This window comes from Hypanus sabinus, chromosome 19 (genome assembly GCF_030144855.1).
Source record: "Hypanus sabinus isolate sHypSab1 chromosome 19, sHypSab1.hap1, whole genome shotgun sequence".
In the NCBI taxonomy this organism is placed as follows: Eukaryota; Metazoa; Chordata; class Chondrichthyes; order Myliobatiformes; family Dasyatidae; genus Hypanus; species Hypanus sabinus.
The window spans coordinates 74,614,078-74,632,525 of record NC_082724.1 but is presented as its reverse complement, the minus strand read 5'-3'; the positions used below and the strand labels follow the sequence as shown (position 1 = coordinate 74,632,525).

General features: G+C 39.3%; 1 protein-coding gene across 14 annotated transcripts in view; it reads right to left on the bottom strand.

Annotated features, from left to right (window-relative positions):
* setd5 (SET domain containing 5) overlaps positions 1–18,448 on the bottom strand; it is a 215,040-nt gene that overhangs the window by 173,098 nt on the left and 23,494 nt on the right. Inside the window, exon 1 of one of the 14 annotated variants that reach the window (XM_059944768.1) lies at positions 15,443–15,588. The exons of 12 other annotated variants lie outside the window; for them this stretch is intronic. The gene's annotated coding sequence lies outside the window, so the exon portion shown is untranslated. Of the gene's footprint in view, positions 1–2,612; positions 2,769–15,442; positions 15,589–18,448 lie in introns of those variants that run through there. One more of the 14 variants, XM_059944765.1, reaches the window with a different exon arrangement.

Below are 18,448 nucleotides of genomic sequence, written 5' to 3'. Positions count from 1 at the left end.
ATTTCAATTTTCTTCATTTGAAACCACTCCATGGTTGCTCTGGCAGTGTAGACATGAGTGTAGACAAAATCACCTTTTAGTCAGAAACTTTAAACATACAATGCTTTGAGATAAGGTCATTGTCCTACTGAAAGGCAAACTTCCTCCTCAGTTTAAACTTGCTGGCAGAGGTTCGCAGGTTTTTAATCCAGGTTATCACTCTATTTGCAGCATTCATCTTCCTGACCCAGATTCCCAGTCCCTGCTGCTAAAAAAAAATTCTCATAGCATGATGCTCCCTCCATCATACTTTACAGTAGAGATGGCATTAACTGGCAGATGCACAGTTTTAGATTTACCCCACACATACCACTTCGTGTTGAGGCCAAAAAGTTCCACTTTTGTCCATTTCGACCACCAGACCTTCCTCCACATCTATGCAGTATCCTCTAATTGACTCTTTGCACAGTCTTTACAGGCAAGGATATGCTTTTTTTGCCAGGGCTTCTTCCTTGTCACTCTTCCATAAATACCCTTTTGTGCAAGGCCTTGGAGATTATGGAGCAATGAATTTATCTCCAGTTGCAGCCACTCAATTCTGCAGTTCACTCAGAGTGACTGTTGCCATCACAGTAGCCTCTCTTACAAGTGCCATTCATTTCCAGCGACAACGTTTTGGGGGGGGGGGGGGGCGGCATTGTGACTGTGGTTTTATATTTTTCCCCTACTCTTTCAAACAGACTGCACTATCCTCTGAGGTATGCTCAGTGCCTTTGAGATGATCTTGTCCCCTTCCCCAGATTGGTGCTTCTCTGCTATAATTTCTCTGGATACTCTTGAATGTACCTTTGTCTTCATTTTAGTTTGGTCTGTTGAAAATCTACCATACTGTTGGACCTTACAGAGAGATTTTTACAGTATTCTTATGAATTCATTGAAACAAATAAACCTCCAATTTTCTACATTGACAAATTGGGCTTGGTAAGGTTAGGTAATATATTGCTACTGAGGAAAGTTAGCATAGAAATTGCAAAGAGGATAAATATTTTTTCAGCCTCAATTTTGGTTTTTAATTTTTAGTAAATTGCTGACAGGTTTGGAATTTTTCTTTAAATTTGACATAATGCACAATATTTTGTAGATTAGCTCAAAAACATTCTTTGTCAATATATTTTAAGTTTAAAAAAATGAGACAGTAAAATGTGAAAATAGTTGTGGAGGCTGAATACTTTTTCCAAGGCAAAGTTCCAACTTTCTTAAAATAAAACAAATATTTACACCTGACAAAAGCAGACACAGAAAAGTATAAGTTTCAACCTCACCACAATGAAATAATAAGTGTTAGTGGCTCTTCTGAATTCAGATAGTCCTATTCAGAGCAACAGAATTTTTTGAAACATTTTGACATTATTAAACCATTCACAGAAATTGAGTGCATCATGCCACTGAATCCCAGGAAGGCTTGAATTCATCAAGATTTTTCATCCACAGACTCCAACCTTGTAATTCCCCAACCCTGGACAAGCAACCTTCTCCCCAAGATCCATTGTCCTAGCAGATCTCTTGTTTCAGCATGTATTTTTCTTACTCCTACCTCATCCTCCAGTGGCATCTCTAAAACTGATAATCATACCCACTTTAGCAGTTTTCACAACAGGAATCCCTCTCACTTCTTGCTTGAATACAGATTCAACCACTTCCCCTCATCAACAATTAACTGGTTGAATTCATTCTCATATTCAACAACTTCTCCAACTCTATTTCCTTTCTCCACATGAAATGTGCAATTCAGATGGGTCCAAGCTTTGTCTAACTATTTATAGGATGTATGGAACAGTCGGTGTCTCAACCCCACTCAAGTCTCCTCCCTCAGCTCTTTATCTTGCACACAACTGCATTAATATTCCTACCTGCATTAATTCAGAATTTTCATTTTAACTTAACTCTCATCCTGGTACCGCCTTCACATGGTCCATATGACTGCCTTTTCCCTTCTGGATTTCTGTATCCCCCTCTCAGGGGGATAAGCTAGCATCAAACATCAGTCATAAGCCCTGGTACTCTCGGTTATCTTGCCAATACTTCCTCCCACTTTGCTTTGTACAAAGTCTCCGTCTCCACTCCATCCCCATTTCAGCTGCTCCAATGACACAAATTTCCACAAAGATTCATCTGTAATTTTGTTCTTTAAATGTGGCTGCCCCTCAACTATAGTTGACAGGGTCCTTGACTGCATCTATTTTTTTCCCTGCACTGCTGTACTTATTCTATCTCTTCCCTGCGACAAAGATAAGTTTCCCTTGTTCCTTTCATCCCACAGCCTTCACATTCAATAGATCACCTCTCACAATCTCAGCCACATTCCACAAGTTTTGCAGCAACAGGCACAGCTTCTCTCCTCTCTTTTTTCAGCTTTTCAAAGGAGTCATTACTTTTTCAACTCCATGGTGCTTTCCTACCACCAAAGAACCAAAGATTCTTTTCATTTTGGTCATGTTTGTAATACACTGTGCTGGTGCTGCAAAAGCTAATTTTCATGGCATTTATACCCTGTCTATGTATGCTTATGATAATAAACTTGAACTTGAAGCAATGATTCACTTACATGTCTTCCAATCAAGTGCATTACTTACAATTGTCATAATATCCCTCCACATTGGAAAGAAATGCAGATTAGGTGAATCCTTTCAACCTGTGGGAGTGACCCTGACTGTGCAGTTCCTGTCACTTTCATTCTTCATCCTCTTCCACTTTCACCTGCTCTGTCTGTGGTTTTCTGCACTGTTCCAATGGGACCCAATGAAAGCTCCAGGGAACAAATCCCCTTCTTCCATCTGGAAACATTCCAGCCTTCAGGGCAATATCAAATTCAATAATTACAGGTTACTTGCTTTTTTCTGTTTTAAAAACTGTCTAATTTTTCTATAAGCCACACACACAAAATGCTGGAGGAACCCAGCAGGTCAGGTGGCATCTATGGAAATGAACGTTTTGTGCTGAGACCCTTCTTCAGCACTTGAAAGAAAGGGGGTAGACACCAGAATAAAAAGGTGGTGGGGGGGGGGAGGCGGAGAAGGATGTCTAGGTGATGGGTAAAACTAGGTGGGTGGGAAAGGTAAAGGGCTGGAAATGAAGCAATCTGATAGGGTTGTTAATTGTTCCGTTGTATCTAATGAGACCTCTTCTGCATTGGTATGACCCGTAGTAAATTGGTGGACCACTCTATCGAGCACCTCCATTTCATCAACCAAAAACTGAACTTCCCGGTGATCCAACATTTTAATTCTGATTCCCAAGCCGACTTCCCAGCCCATGACCTCCCTCTTGTGCCACGATGAGGCCACCCTCAGGGTGGAGGAGCAACACTTTATATTCTCTCTGGGTAGCCTCCAACCTGATGGCATGAATATTGATTTCTCTTTCCAGTTTAAAAAAAACCCTCTCCTTCTCCCCTCGTTTTCTATTCTCCACTCTGGCCTTTTAGCTCTTCTCTACCTGCCTACCATCTACTCCTCCTTCACTTTCTCCTGTAGTCCATGCTCCTCTCCTGTCAGATTAGGCCCTTTGCCTTTCTCAAGCACCTGGTCACCTATCACCTTTTTTTTACTCTGACTTCTTCCCCCTTCTTTTTCAGACCTGAAGAAGAGTAGAAGAGTCTCAGACCTAAATGTCAACTATTTGTTCACTTCCACAGATGCTGCCTGATCTGCTGAGTTCCTCCAATATTTTGTATATATTGCTTTGGATTTCCAGCATCTGCAGAATTTCTTGTGTTTATAATTTCGTGATGAGCTTTCTATCTGTAGTGATATCTTATTTTCTTTATCCACAAGCAATGCCCAATAAGCTGGGCATTTCTGGTGTTCTTGTAGTTCAAATATCAGCTCTGAACTACATTTTAGATTACATACATCCCTTTGTTTCCTCTCACTGCACTCTAATCTTTTATAATCAGACATTTAGATCTTCAGGCCATATCCTATCAAACACATTCCTTCTCTCCCAGCTATACAACCCAACACCCATTCTTTCCGTACATTAAAATCAACTTTTTCCTACTTTCTCAATTCTGGTAAGTTACCCTGACCTGAAATTAACCTGAAATGTTAATTCATAGTTCTCCTTCGATAGATGCTGCCTGATATTCTGGGTGTTTCCAGTATTTTCTTTTTTCTTTTATTTCAGATTTGCAGCACTTACACAACCTTGAGATTCAAAAAAATATTTTGGCTCATTTAAGACTCATATACACAAACTGGCAATGTTTGAAAAAATACAGCAAAACTAATAACACATTTTATTTCAGGAAGTACTAATACCTGGATATCAATGCTTTGCAATTAAATATGTGCAAGTATATTGCAAAACACCTTCTTAAAAACGCTTCTTTGATCATAAACATCACAGATTGGCTTGCTGCATTATAAAGGAAGCCTCTGAGAGAACCACAAAGACATACAGTAAGAAGTAAGGCCTTCCACAGTAGCATAGTAGTTAATGTGGCGCTATTACAGCTCGGGGTGGAGTCTGGGGTTCAATTTTGATGCTGTCTGTCAGGAGATTGTACATCTTCCTCATGAAAGCATAGGTTTCCTCTGGGAACTCCAGTTTCCTCCCACAGTCCAAAGACATACCAGTTAGTAGGTTAATTGATCATTGTAAGTTGTCCTGAGATTGGACTATGGTTATATGGGTGGGCTGCGAGGCAGTGTGGCATTGGGACAGAAGGGCCTATTCCGCGTTTTATTTCTGAAATAAATAAATAGGATTGTCACTTTCTGTTTCCACACCACAAGAGTGTCCAGGAGGCCCTTTGATCCCACCAGCAGCAAGTTTTGTCTTTCAAAGACAAACAGTAGGCAATTTTGTTGTCAACTTTGAGGTTGATACACATCAGTAAGATCTTAAATGCCAGATACATGGAACAGATTGAAGGCAGCAGCAGCTTATTAGTTTAGAGCAGTAAATGCATCAATCATTTCTCAATTGTGAGGTCAAGCTCCGTTTCAAAATTCTAGACTGACACTTCATTGGAGAGGTTAAAAAGAAGTGACCATCAAACCTGTCCACCAGAGAAAGCAGGATCTCCCAGTAGCCACACATTTTAATTCCACGCCCCATTCCAGTATGTCTATCCATGGCCTCCTCTACTGTCAAGATGAAGCCACACTCAGGTTGAGGAACAACACCTTATATACCATCTGGGTAGCTCCAACCTGATGGCATGAACGTTGACTTCTCTAACTTCTGTTAATGCCCCTCCTACCCTTCTTACCCCATCCCTGACATACTTAGTTGTTTGTTTTTCTCTCCCTCTCTGCCCATCACTCTGCCTGTTCTCCATCTCCCTCTGGTGCTCCCCCTCCCCCTTTCTTTCCCCCTAGGCCTCCCGTCCCATGATCCTTTCACATCTCCAGCTCTGTATCCCTTTTGCCAATCATCTTTCCAGCCCTTAGCTTCATCCCACCCCCTCTGGTCTTCTCCTATCATTTCGCATTTCCCCCTCCCCCCCCCACTTTCAAATCTCTTACTATCTTTTCTTTCAGTTAGTCCTGACGAAGGGTCTCAGCCCGAAATGTCGACTGTACTTCTCCCTATAGATGCTGCCTGGCCTGCTGCCTTCCACCAGCATTTTGGGTGTGTTGCTTGAATTTCCAGCATCTGCAGATTTCCTCATGTTGACCATCAAACCTGCTGTCTTTGTTCAAGGTCCCACCCGCTCTCAGAAGGACATAACAGATCTTACAGTACTATTTTAAAGAAGAGTAGGCAGTTAAAATTGGTGTTCTGTGATAATTATCCTTTAACCAACATCACTAAAACATTCTGTCTTGTTATGATCTATAATGCTATTTGTCGGAGTTCACTATGCACAAAATGGCTACGATCTGCTACCACTCTTAATTGTTATGAGCCACCCGGCACATCCTGAGCTCATTGATTTTATCTATTCCATCGAGTTACAGAGCAGGTTGCCAAGTGACAAAAGTCTTTTACTGGGAAAACTATAATGGGAAACAAGCAATTCAAAAGATGCTCAATGATTTATAGAATGCATAGCTTAATAAGAGCATGTAAAATTGTGGTAGAAAGACCCTTAATTATTGGAAGTAAGAAATTCAGTTTTCTTAATCCCTCAAACTATATCTATATTTAATTCAGCCAGAGAATTAAAATTACACAGAAGAATCAATGTAATGAAGTTTTGATTTAAACATTGATAATCAGGTGACAAAATATTATATGGAAAGAGTAAGACAGGAAAAGTTACCAGGTGGAGCATTAACTAACAAACTGAACAGTTTAGCAAAGCCAGACAGAAATATCACAAGATATAACAAGCTTCAGAAAAATGTTTTGCTGCCACTTCGTCAAGTATGGTAATAATTGGCTAAAATTGAAGTGTGTAAAAGGATGAGACCCTACAGGTTTCCCTAACCTACAGGAGTTTGAGACATTGTTTAAGATCTTGCTTAAGATCTCAAGTATACATTATAAGTATATTGCATGACAGGTGATAGAACATTTTAAAAGCGCACATATTGGAAACATGAAATAAAAATGTTGAATACATTCAACAGGTCAGACAGCATCTTTAGAAAGAGAAACAATGAATGTTTCAGTTCAAAGGCACTTCATCAAACCTGATACCTTATCACCCATTTCCCTGTCACTTCAAAACATTTTCGAATACATCCAATATGTCTAGTGTCACACCTCACTATCAGGTGTGGGTAAGCTTATCCAATGTGGGTCAACAGTTGGGGGAAAAAAAAGGTAGTAAACCACGACAGCACTTTAGTACAAAGGAGCTTTATTTAATGCCAGGAGTAAAAAGTACAAAAGCTACATAAAAGTTGTGAAGAAAAAAAATTTACAAGACGACAAATGAAAAATAAACATCTACAAAAATTTACAAATATACAGAGGCTTTCTTCTTGACACACTTTGTCTTTAACTTCCCAATATAACTATTCATCAACCATCAATTCCAGCCTCCACACCTCTCAAGCAAAGCCAAACTGAGGGCTTGGATCTGCCTTCACCTGGCCTAGAAGGTCCAAGAAATTCTATTGTTGGTGAGGGGAGGGGGATAATCATGTGGTCAGACAATAATAATTATTTCAGATGCAGACCTGGAACACTTTAAACAGGGATTCTAGCATTCTACAGTTTTATTCCACAAGAAATGTCCCAGCTAAACCCATAGATCTGAGTCCACATGCTCAAATAAATATAAAAGAATAATGCCCCCCCCCCCACCAGTGGTGTTGCCTGAGTAAGGTGTTGCGCGCCTGTCTCCACTGGAAATTTTCCACAGGATCATTTAAACCTAAATAATACTACAGGAAGAGTTTAGCAGCAGATGTGCTGAGCCAGGAATTCAGTTCGGAGTTAAATGGAACACCAAGAATGCAAAAAACTGACAGAGGGTAACAATAATTAATTGTCTAAAACAGTGTGCCACAATTGCTTCTCAATGGCCAAAAATCTTGAGATTTTATTTTCTGATGGGACACAGCTAAAAAAAAGTTAATTATCTTTTACTTATCAAATGTAGCTGGAATAACTCAGTCCTGTATCTGTGGGCATACAGGTTTACATTTTAAACATATTCAAAATGGAAAGATCTACATATGCAAATTCCACTAGTTGAAGTTAAAATACATGTGGAGTTAGTACAATATACCTTAAAGAAGCTGGGTCTGCTTCTATTGTTATTTAAAGTACCTCACAACCCTCCCCACTAAAACTTTCAAGACTTCACCTTAAAAGCAAACAAGTTCCAGAATTACTCACTTCGAAACTAATGGAAGCCCCAATGTGTTATCTGGCAGTTACAGAACATAACTGAACTATAAAAACTACAATACCCAGGAAAGATTAACAAACTATATCTAGTTAACTTCAATGGGATCTGCATTAAGGGTTATTAATTTGCATCAGCACTCAGGCACGAGAAAATGAATTGGCCAGGATTTTTGTTCCAATAAGTCCTATTAAAGTACATTCATGGTTGGAGTCACAATGATCACAATTAGCAGTTTTAACCCACAACTAGATACCCACTCAACAACTACCACAAAGACATGCACTTTCACAAAAAGTACCAAAAATGGGGACAGCTGTTCAAAACAGGACAATTCAGTAAATATCAACAGGTTTAGAACAGGAACAAAAAATTTAAAAACGAAATGAGTTTCAAGCTCAATAGTAAAAGTACAGCAATAAATATTTAACAGGTCTTTTTTATGCCATTTGTACAAATCCACTTGGTTTTTTAAATATAGGTACTGCATGAATAACACCAACATTTCAGTAAGGTAACAGAAAATTTCTTAAACATGTCATGAAAATTAGGGAACACGGTTATTGAACTGTGACATTTAAGAGCTTATGACAGATTTTGAGAAGTTTTTTTTAAAGAAAAGGAACTGCAGTCAGAGAAGTTTGTGGAATAAATTTTTCAGAAGCAAGGAGGGCAGAGTTTTAAAATGTGCGAAGAAATAGAGGCAAGTCATGCAACTCCATTAAAAGTCAGAAGAAATCTGCTGAATGCGAAGAGCACTTTTCCTGTGGGTGGATGCTAGACTAGCTAGGATAAGGCCATTAGTAAGTTTTGGGATCAACAATTCGTATCTGATGAATTTAAAATCAAGTAGCCACGAGCAAACAAAATATGCAGCGTGATACAACTGTCTAAATTCTGGACACAATGATGATGTCTTATTCCATGGGAGGATGAAATAGAAAAGTTCAGAGGCTTTGTTATACTGTCCTAATTGTTGGTGTAACAATCCCAGAGATATTTTAGGCTTGTATTAATGATGGAGAACATACAGAACAGATGCAGTTCAGTGAAGGTTCACTGGGTTGATTCCTGAGACGAAAGGGCTGTCTAAGAAGAAATATTTGCATATTACCTATAGCCATTCAGAAGAAAGAGGTGAAATAGGATATAACAAAGTGGATGTTGAGAGGTTGTCGAATCACTAGAGAAAGTCTACAGATGCTGGAAATCCATGCAACACATACGAAATGCTGGAGAAACTCAGCAGGCCACGCAGCATCTATGGAAAAAAAGTAGTCAGCATTTCGGGTTGAGACCCTTCATCAGGACTGGATGAGGAGTAGAGTTAAAAGATCAGGGGAGGGGAGGAAAAATCCCAGCATGGTAGGAGAAACCTGGAGGGGGAGAAATGAAATAAATAGCTGGGAAGTTGATTGGTATAAGAAATACAGAGCTGGGGGGGGGGGGAAAGAGGTCTGACAGGTGAGGATAGAAGGCCATGGAAGAAAGGAAAAGGGGTGAGGAGCACCAGAGGGAGGTGATCGGCAAGCAAGGAGATAAGGTGAGAGAGGCAAAAGGGAATGAAGTGGGGGGCATTACCGGAAGTTCAAGAAATCTATGTTCTTGCCATCAGGCTGGAGGCTACCCAGACGGAATATAAGGTGTTGTTCCTCCAATTTGAGTGTGACTTCATAGATTGGGACAGCCAGTGGCCACCCATTTTAATTCAACTTCCTATTCCAATATGTCTATCCATGGCCTCCTCTAATGTCGCAATGAGGTCACACTCAGGTCGAAGGAACAACACCTTATATTCTGTGCTCCTCCCCCCCCCCCCCCCCCTTTCTTTCTTCCATGGTCTTATGTCCTCACCAATCAGACTCCCACTTCTCCAGCCCTGTGTTTCTTATTACCAATCAATTTCTCAACTCTTTACTTCATCCCTCCTGGTTTCACCTATCACCTTGCATTTCCCCCTCCCCTTCCCCCACCTTTTAACTCTACTCATCTCTTTCCTCCAGTCCTACTGAAGGGTCTCAGCCCAAAACATCAACTGTACTCTTTTCCATAGATGCTGCCTGGCCTGCTGAGTTCCTCCAGCATTTTGTGTGTGTTGTTGAGAGGTTGTGTCTCCTTGCTTGTGTAATCTGGAGTGAGAATTTCAAAAAAGGTCAGCATTTAAAACTGAGAATGTTGAATCTTTGGAATTAACCACTCTAGAGAACTATAAAAACTAACTCATTGAATGTAATCAGTGCTAAAATGGACAGAGTTGCGAATTATAATGGAAAAAAATGTGAAAGTAAACAAGCAGCAAAGTGAATTTGAAGTCAAGTTCAGATCAACCATTATCTACTGGATCATTTGGTTAGAACTGAGGGTTGCTTACCTTCTGTTGCTCCTATGTTTGAGACAGAGAATAGGAGGATAAAATGTAACAATCAAATCAGAACAGCCTGTGTACACCTACTTGTACCTGGTTACATATTGTTTCACGTTTTGCTTGTTTTATATTAACTACCTATTTTGTGTGCAAAACTATCTATTGACAATTGATATTGTGTTGCAGTTCACTGAAAAGTAGTAAGTGATTATCTTGAAGATTCTATCAATAAAATGATACTATTTATCTCTAATAAAAAGACCAAGACCTTAAGTTTTGTCATGACATCTTTCTAAGGAGAAAAACTGCCTTTCTTTACAAGTAGCTTCACTGAAGTTTGATCAAATATTCTGGAGACCAAGTACACATCACATCAAATTAAGGAGGGTTCATAAGAAGGGCAGTCAACTATTCTTCAAAAATTATTGATACTGTGCATGATTTTGCTTTATTTTCAGCTCATAAACCATACATTATCAATGACTCATTACCATGTTATTATGAATTTTAGGTAAAAAGTTGGACTTGTGGAGTTAACCCTTCAAATGAACCATAATTTTCTGACACTGGGGCAGTTATGGAAGAAACAATGCTGCTGTAAAATTTTGTGGAATGAATCAAAAGTTTGACCTGAAAAAAAAGCTGCACACTGTCAATCAAATGCAGAAGAACTTATAAAGGAAGAGTCCTCCAGATTTAAATTTCTAAAACATTATTTTCAAGACCAGTAGGTACATAGCCAAAAACCAACTAGTGGAAATGCTACTTATTATCCTTTCCTCCGGATATTTAGTGCTCCATCTCTATTAGTGTTGCCTACTGTGACACAGAAATAAAACTGGCAACAGCATATATCTAAACCCGACTTCAAAGTTAATCAGCTTTCCTAACCAATAAAAAAGTCATTTGATACACTTGAAGAGTATGCACAGGTGGATTAATTGCAACAACTAGAATGACATGAAATTTAAAATTAAATCAATTAAATTAGAATTATTAAAACACTGACACTATTCAGCCTAAAAAATTTTTGCCAGCTTTTTGCAGTGATTTATGCATTCCCATTCCCCAACATTTTCCTTTAAAGTATTTGCAAATTATTTCCCCTCTAACACCTATTCAATTCTCCTTTGAGAACTTCAATTGATTAATTTCAACTAACATCACTGACTGCAATCCACTCTTAAATAGAGTAGATTGCGCAAGGTCCCATCCTTGAACATAGCAGATGAAAAGTACTGATTATCAGATCCATTCATACATCATCTGATCTCGCATCCACCTAGGCAGCAGTGCTCATTCCATCCAAGGTTTGCTAATGAAGTTATGTAAACTTTTCTTAAAAGGTGAATAATGTTAGACACACAAACAAAATCCAAATTACTCATTAGTCTACATAGCAAGTCAGCAAAATATTCCTAGTTGATTAATGGAAACGACCAGATAAAAGTGTTGTCAGATAAAAGCATTTAAGGGTTGCTTCATATACAATCAGCTGGCCACACAACACTGCCACAATAAAATTCACGTTTTAACAGAAACACATACAAATAGCACTGTGTGCATGTTTCCAGTTGAGCAAAGCGATTAATTTAAGGTACTAAACAAAATCATTTGCTTCCAAATAAGGAGGAACTAATATGGATCTCCTACATCTTCTGCAGCCCTTGACCTTTCTCACACACCTGGTTTCACTTGTCACCTTCCAACTTGCCTGCTTCTCCACCCCCACCTTTTTATTCTGGCAGCTTCTGCTTCCCTTCTCAGTCCTGAATAAAGTCTCTGCTGAAATGTTGACTCCTTATTCATTTCCATGGACCTGCTGAGCTCCTCCAGCATTTTGTACATGCTGCTTTGAAGTTCCAACAGCTGTGGGCTTTCTTGTGTTTATACAGTCGGCCCTCCTTACCCGCGAGTTCCGCTTGCGCGAATTCAACCAATTGCGAATCGAAAAAACCCAGAAGTGCTCTGCCAGCACTTGTTGTTCGAGCATGTACAGACTTAATATTGTCATTATTCCATAAACAATGCAGTATAACAACTATTTTACAAAGCATTTACATTGTATTACTTATTATAAGTAATCTAGAGATGATTTAGAGTATACAGGAGGATGTGTGTGGGTTATCGTGGATCAGGATCGGAAAAAAATCAGAAGTTCTCTTACTAAGTAAGTCAGAACAGGTACATCCATCGTTATTTAGCGTGTCTGGATGCTTTCAAGAAGGAGCTAGATAGATATCTTATGGATAGGGGAATCAAGGGATATGGGGACAAGGCAGGAACCGGGTATTGATAGTAGATGATCAGCCATGATCTCAAAATGGCGGTGCAGGCTCGAAGGGCCGAATGGTCTGCTTCTGCACCTATTGTCTATTGTCAGTTAGTCAAACGTTTGTCTTAGTATATATTTTACCTTTCTATGCATATAAAACACTTAAGAAACGTATGTTTCAGCGCCGGGCGATCCAGTGTCAGATCACTTCCGAGCGCGCTGTCCATCCATGCCTGGTTGATGTGGAGAATCAAAAATCTGAAGCCCCAAAGCCCAATAATTAACTACTGCGATGCTTAGTAATAATTGTAGCTTTCATCGGGGCAGAGCTTTTCTCACTTTATCCTTTAAAATTGTTCCAATCGTTGACTGACTGCAGCCAATGGCGTTTCACCTCTTTCCGATCTCTTTATTATTTCCACTTTATTTTCAATTGTGATCGTGATTATTTTTGTGAACAGAAACACTGCGGACACAGAGCTCCGCCGCCAGGTCCTAATGTCCACTGCACTGAGACAGATTAAGTAAGGTCCGGGATTCCGCTGGGTCCTAAGGTCCACCACATTCAGGCAGGTTGAATAAGGGACTTGAGTATCTGCATTTTTTGGAATCCATGAGGGGTCGCAGAACCAATCCCTCGCGGATAAGGAGGGCCAACTGTAATTAAAATACTTCTTTGGATCATCTCTATGAAAACATCTTTAATTCTCAAATCAAGTTGGTGAAAACTTCCACAAGTACACTTAAGGATTCTCACTGTTATCTCAACTATACCTCTTCCCACCCTATTGCCTATAAAAATGTTATTTCCTTTTTTCAGTTTCTTCATCTCTGCCTCCCTGGACACAACTTTCCATTCTAGGATATCCAAGTCCTCCTCCTATAAAGAACAGATTTTCCTCTCTCCATAATTGATGCTGCCCTCACCAGTATCTCCTCCACCCTATCCAACACATTACCCTCTGCATCTTCTGCCATCACCAAAGGGTTCCTACCACTAAATATATCTTTACTTCCCCTCCCCACTTTCCACAGGGATTGCTCCCTCTGTGATTTCCTTTTGCATTCATCCCTCCCCACTAATCTCCCTCATGGCACTTATCACTGAAAGCAGCCTCCATGCTACATCCACCATATAACTTCTCCCTCACCTCCATTCAGGGTCTCAAACAGTGAGACAACATCTCACCTGCGAATCTGCTGTGGTCGTCTATTGTGTACAGTACTCCCTATGCAGCCTCCTCTGCATTGGTGAGACCCGCCATAAATTAAGGGCCCATTTTGTTGAGCACTTCTGCACCATCTGCCACATGCGGGACTTCCCAGTTGGTGGCCAAATATTTAAATTCCCATTCCCAAGTGTCGGCCCATGGCCTCCCCTTGTGCCAAGATGAAGCCATCCTCAGGGTGGAGGAGCAACACCTTTTGTTCTGTCTAGATACCCATGAATATTGATTTCTCCTTACAGCAAAGCAAATTTCACCCCTCCCTTCCTTCATTCCCCACTCTGACCTTTTACCACTTCTCACCTGGCTATTGCTTTCCCCTGGGTCCCCTCCTCTTCCCATTTCCATATGGTCCACCTTCTTCTCCAGCCTTTACCTTTCAAACCCACCTGGCTTCACCAATTTCCAGCTAGCCTTCTTCCCCTCCCACCTTTTTATTCTAGCACCATCCCCCTTCCTTCTCAGTCCTGAAGGGTCTCAGACTAAAACATAAACTTTCTGTTAATTTGTATCAATGCTTCCTGATCTGCTGAGTTTCAGCATTTTGTGCACGTTGCTTTCGATTTCCAGCATCTTCAGACTTTCGTGTTTATAAATACAATTTTTCTGAACTGTTACCTCGTAACAGAATTCACAGGTTATCAACGTCCTTGACCAAGAGATTATCAAGACTGTAAAGGAGCATTGTCAGAAACACTTCTTCAATACACACAAGAAATCTTCACTTCCTTATCTAAACAGGTTAATCAATTAGAAACAATCACCACTTTCCACAGTGGGTGTCAATAATATCAGATAAATCAGTTCATAATCCACAGTAAAGTACTTTGCTCTGGATTAGGTGTATTAACATTGTCCTAGAGACAAACTACATAGAAATTGGTTTGTGCCACTCATCAAAATGGGCAAAAGGAATTATCCCTATTTTAAAACAGGCGAGTCTAGGGTTTACTCAGTGCTGTTACTTCAGGCCAGCAATCAACTAGAACTTGCTGAATATCAGTAGGTAGCTTATCAGGGAAGAGGATTTCAATTTCACTGTGGGTCACTCCAAAGGAATATCATTAATGTTTACAAATCAAATATTAGACAACGAAGTGTGCATTTGTGTCCTTGCTAGGTGTACCTCATTAGCAGTGTATTGACTCACAATATCAGAGTACATTGCTACCATCTTTGTGACCAAATAAGTACAAATTACAATCACTGCAACATAGGGGTTTTATAATATCAAAAATTGATCTCTCCTTGGCCTAAGCATGACAGGAATCAAACCTATCTAAACAAGTTTGTTGTCCAATACCAACTAACAGTTCCAAGCAACTTTTAAGACTATCTATCCCCAGCATGCTAGTAAGCTTTGCAAAGATCAATTTTTGACATCCCAACCACTATGCTGCAGTTGTACATGGCAGATGTATTCTTTTCCCTCTTACCTTAAACCTATGACCTCTAATTTCCCCCTTAACCTGCCTTATCTTTGCCCCTCAATATGATAAACATCTATAAGGTTATTCCTTAGCCTCCTTCACTCCAGGGAAAACAGTTTCAGCCTATCCAATCTCTCCTGAAAACAAACGCTCCAATCCAGGCACATTCCGAAGATTCCCAAGATTCTTTTCTGCACCTCAAATCCTTCCTGTATCTGGCAACCAGACTTCAAACAATACTCAGAGCAGCATAACCAATGGTCTGCAAATCTGCTACATGATGTCCTATACTCCCAACTCTTATACTCAGTACCTCATCCAAAGGAAGCAAGCATTCGCCTTAAAAATTCTTTCTACCTGTATCGCCACTTTCAGAGAATTATGAACTTGCATTGCATGGTCTTGCTGTTCAACACTCCCCAGGGCTCTGCCATTTACTGTGTATGTTCTTTCACATCAAAGGTCATGCTTTAGTCCATGGAGAAAACATCATCAACTGGCCCTGCCTCATCATTCCTCATCGTCACCTCTTCAAAAGACTTAAAAACAAATTTTTGGGATAGGATCTTCCAGTACAAAGTCTGCTGACTATCCCTAATTTTGCTCATAAATTAACATTGTTATTTTTTTCCAAAACAACCTATCAGCCAATAGCAGGCCATATAAACAAGGTGGCATGAAGTTCACTGATTTTATCTGTGGAAATGAATACTAACAGGATAATTGTTTAAGAGCAAGAAAACACGGGGTCAAATCATTTAAATATTTACCTTGATCAGAACAAAGTTCAAGTCCGCAAAGGGGATTTGTTGTGAAATTAACCACTTAAACTTCTATCGATGGACAGACTAAGAGACAGTCCAAGAACTTTCTCAGAGAAGGCTAAAACATTAAACAAGCTTAACAAAATATATAATATTAATTACAGACTTTGCTTAAAGAATAATGACATTTTTCAACTTTAAAAAGCATCTGCTACAGACCTAAATTGGAGTGACTAAATTGTTAAATCATAAAAGTGAAACTTTGCTGAGTTTCTGCTCCTGAAGGAAGTCTGGTTCAGCTGTCCTTTCTGAAACCACCCTAATTCAGTCAAAAACCAGCTCCAAAACCAATCTCTTACAATAATCAGGGCTACAAAGTTGTTCAGAGCTTTGGAAAACTCCAATCTAATCTGAATTATGACACTTTGCAGTAAGATCTCAGTTGCAGAGTATACCTGAAATGTATTTCATATCCTTCCAAGTTATAGGCCACTTATAATAGCTTCTTCAGTAATAGCAACTGAAAAAATTTGCTTCAAACATCATATTTTTCCACTAGATGCTTGGAAGCTTGAAACCACTTGTACAATATCTGCTAATGACTTTTTGTTTGCAAATGTTGAGCTAATACACAGAAATAATACATGTTCCATACCATATTACAATTACAGAGGTAATTCTGCACTAATGTTGTAGAAATCAACTGGATATGAACACAAGTTTACACAAAAAGTAATGTGATAACAAGACAATACAGGACTTTTATTAACTAATTCAAAAAGTACTGCATCAGTAACCCACAAGAGCATCAGCCTAGATTTTTGTACTCAAATTTTTTAGAATGAACCTTTAAGACCTGGGGTCAATTTAATTTAAGCTTCCTTGACTGACTAAATATATTCTACCAACATGTTTTTGTTCATTGCAGAATCCAGAAACATGAAGGTTACAGTTATTTTGAAACCAGTCATTTTAGTCATTAGGCAACGTTAAAAAAAAAACAAGCCCAAGACTGAACAGCTTATTGACAGAATATTGAAACTGGAGTCAGTGAATCAGCTTATGGGAATGTGCTATATTTGTAACATACGAGCAAAAGCAAGGCCTAATGACGTCATTCTAAAATCCTTCCATTATCATACTTGAACCTAATTATTTTTCCCCATCTACTGTCTGAGTGCTCTATCCACTTCATCCTTTCTTAATGTGTCAGATGAGCCAAATATGTTTAGGCATATTAACAAACTTTCTGATAATTCTTTCTCAGCAACACACACAAAATGTTGGAGGAATTCAACATCTACAGAAAAGTCAACATTTTGGGTGGAGGCCCTTCCTCAAACCCGAAACGTTGACTGTTTACTCTTTTCCATAGATGCCCCAGCATTTTGTGTGTGTTGCTTTAGATCTCCAGCATTTACAGATGTTGTGTTTGTGATAATTCTTTCTGTTCACTTTTTGCTTCAAAGAGTTCAATTCCAGAGGGAAAGTAGGAATGACTGTTCTTGATATCCCCCATAGCTTTAGTCATATTCTCAGCCTTAAACATGACTTTTTCTTTGCTTCTACTCTTGTTTAGCCCCTTAGAACCTACATCCAAGACTCCGTGAATTCCCTCCTCCAACTGGATGTGGAGAATTTAGAGAGGGTGCAGAAGAGGTTCATCCAGGATTACAGAGTATTATCAATAAGGAGTTAATCTCCTTGATTAGACAATACTATCAATCAACAAACTTAGATTGATTTCACTGGAGCATCAGACGCTAAAGGGCTACTTGCTGAAGTTTGTAAAATTGGGAGAGGTTTCCATTTACATCCTCCAAATACCATTGTTTTGGTATAATATAGAAAGCTCAGTACCAAATATGTGTATTTTTAAAATAATCTCTTCAGTTTATCTTCATTTATTTTTGGGTGCATGGGCATTACTGACATATCCAGCATTTATCATCATTCACTAAATAAGGCTCCTGATAAGGTGATCATCAAACACCTTTCTGGTGAGTGAATTCCAACATTTAGATCTGGTGATGGAGGAAACGTGGATTGATTTAGTACTCAAGATGAGGAGGAAAAACTGCAGGTCGTGGTGTTCCCATGCATCACTTCCATGTTCTTGGTGGGCAAAGCCATGCAGCAGGAAAGTAATACAGCAGTGGTCAATCAAATATTAGCAGTGCATGGTGTGGATGGTAAACACTACAGGCATTTTCAAATTCCTAGAAAAAGTAAACATTAAGGCTGGTGGAAAAGGTAACAATTAACTTGGCTGCTTTGTCCTAGAAGCTGCTGGGTTTGAAGTGTGCTGTTTAAGCTGCACTTGTCTAGGTAAGTAGAGTTCTCTAACACACTTCAAAATTCAAAGTACATTTATTATCAAAGTATGTATACTTGATACAATCTTGAGATTCGTCTCTTTACAGGAAGCCACACAAAAAAGAAACCTTATAGAACCCATTAAAACAAGACAATTGAACACCCAATGTGCAGAGAGAAAAAAAAATCCTGCAAACAATAAAAGTAATCAAATAGCACTCAGAACTGAAGTTCATAAAAGTGAGTCAGTCTACAGCCAGGCATCACTGCAGCTGATTCAGAA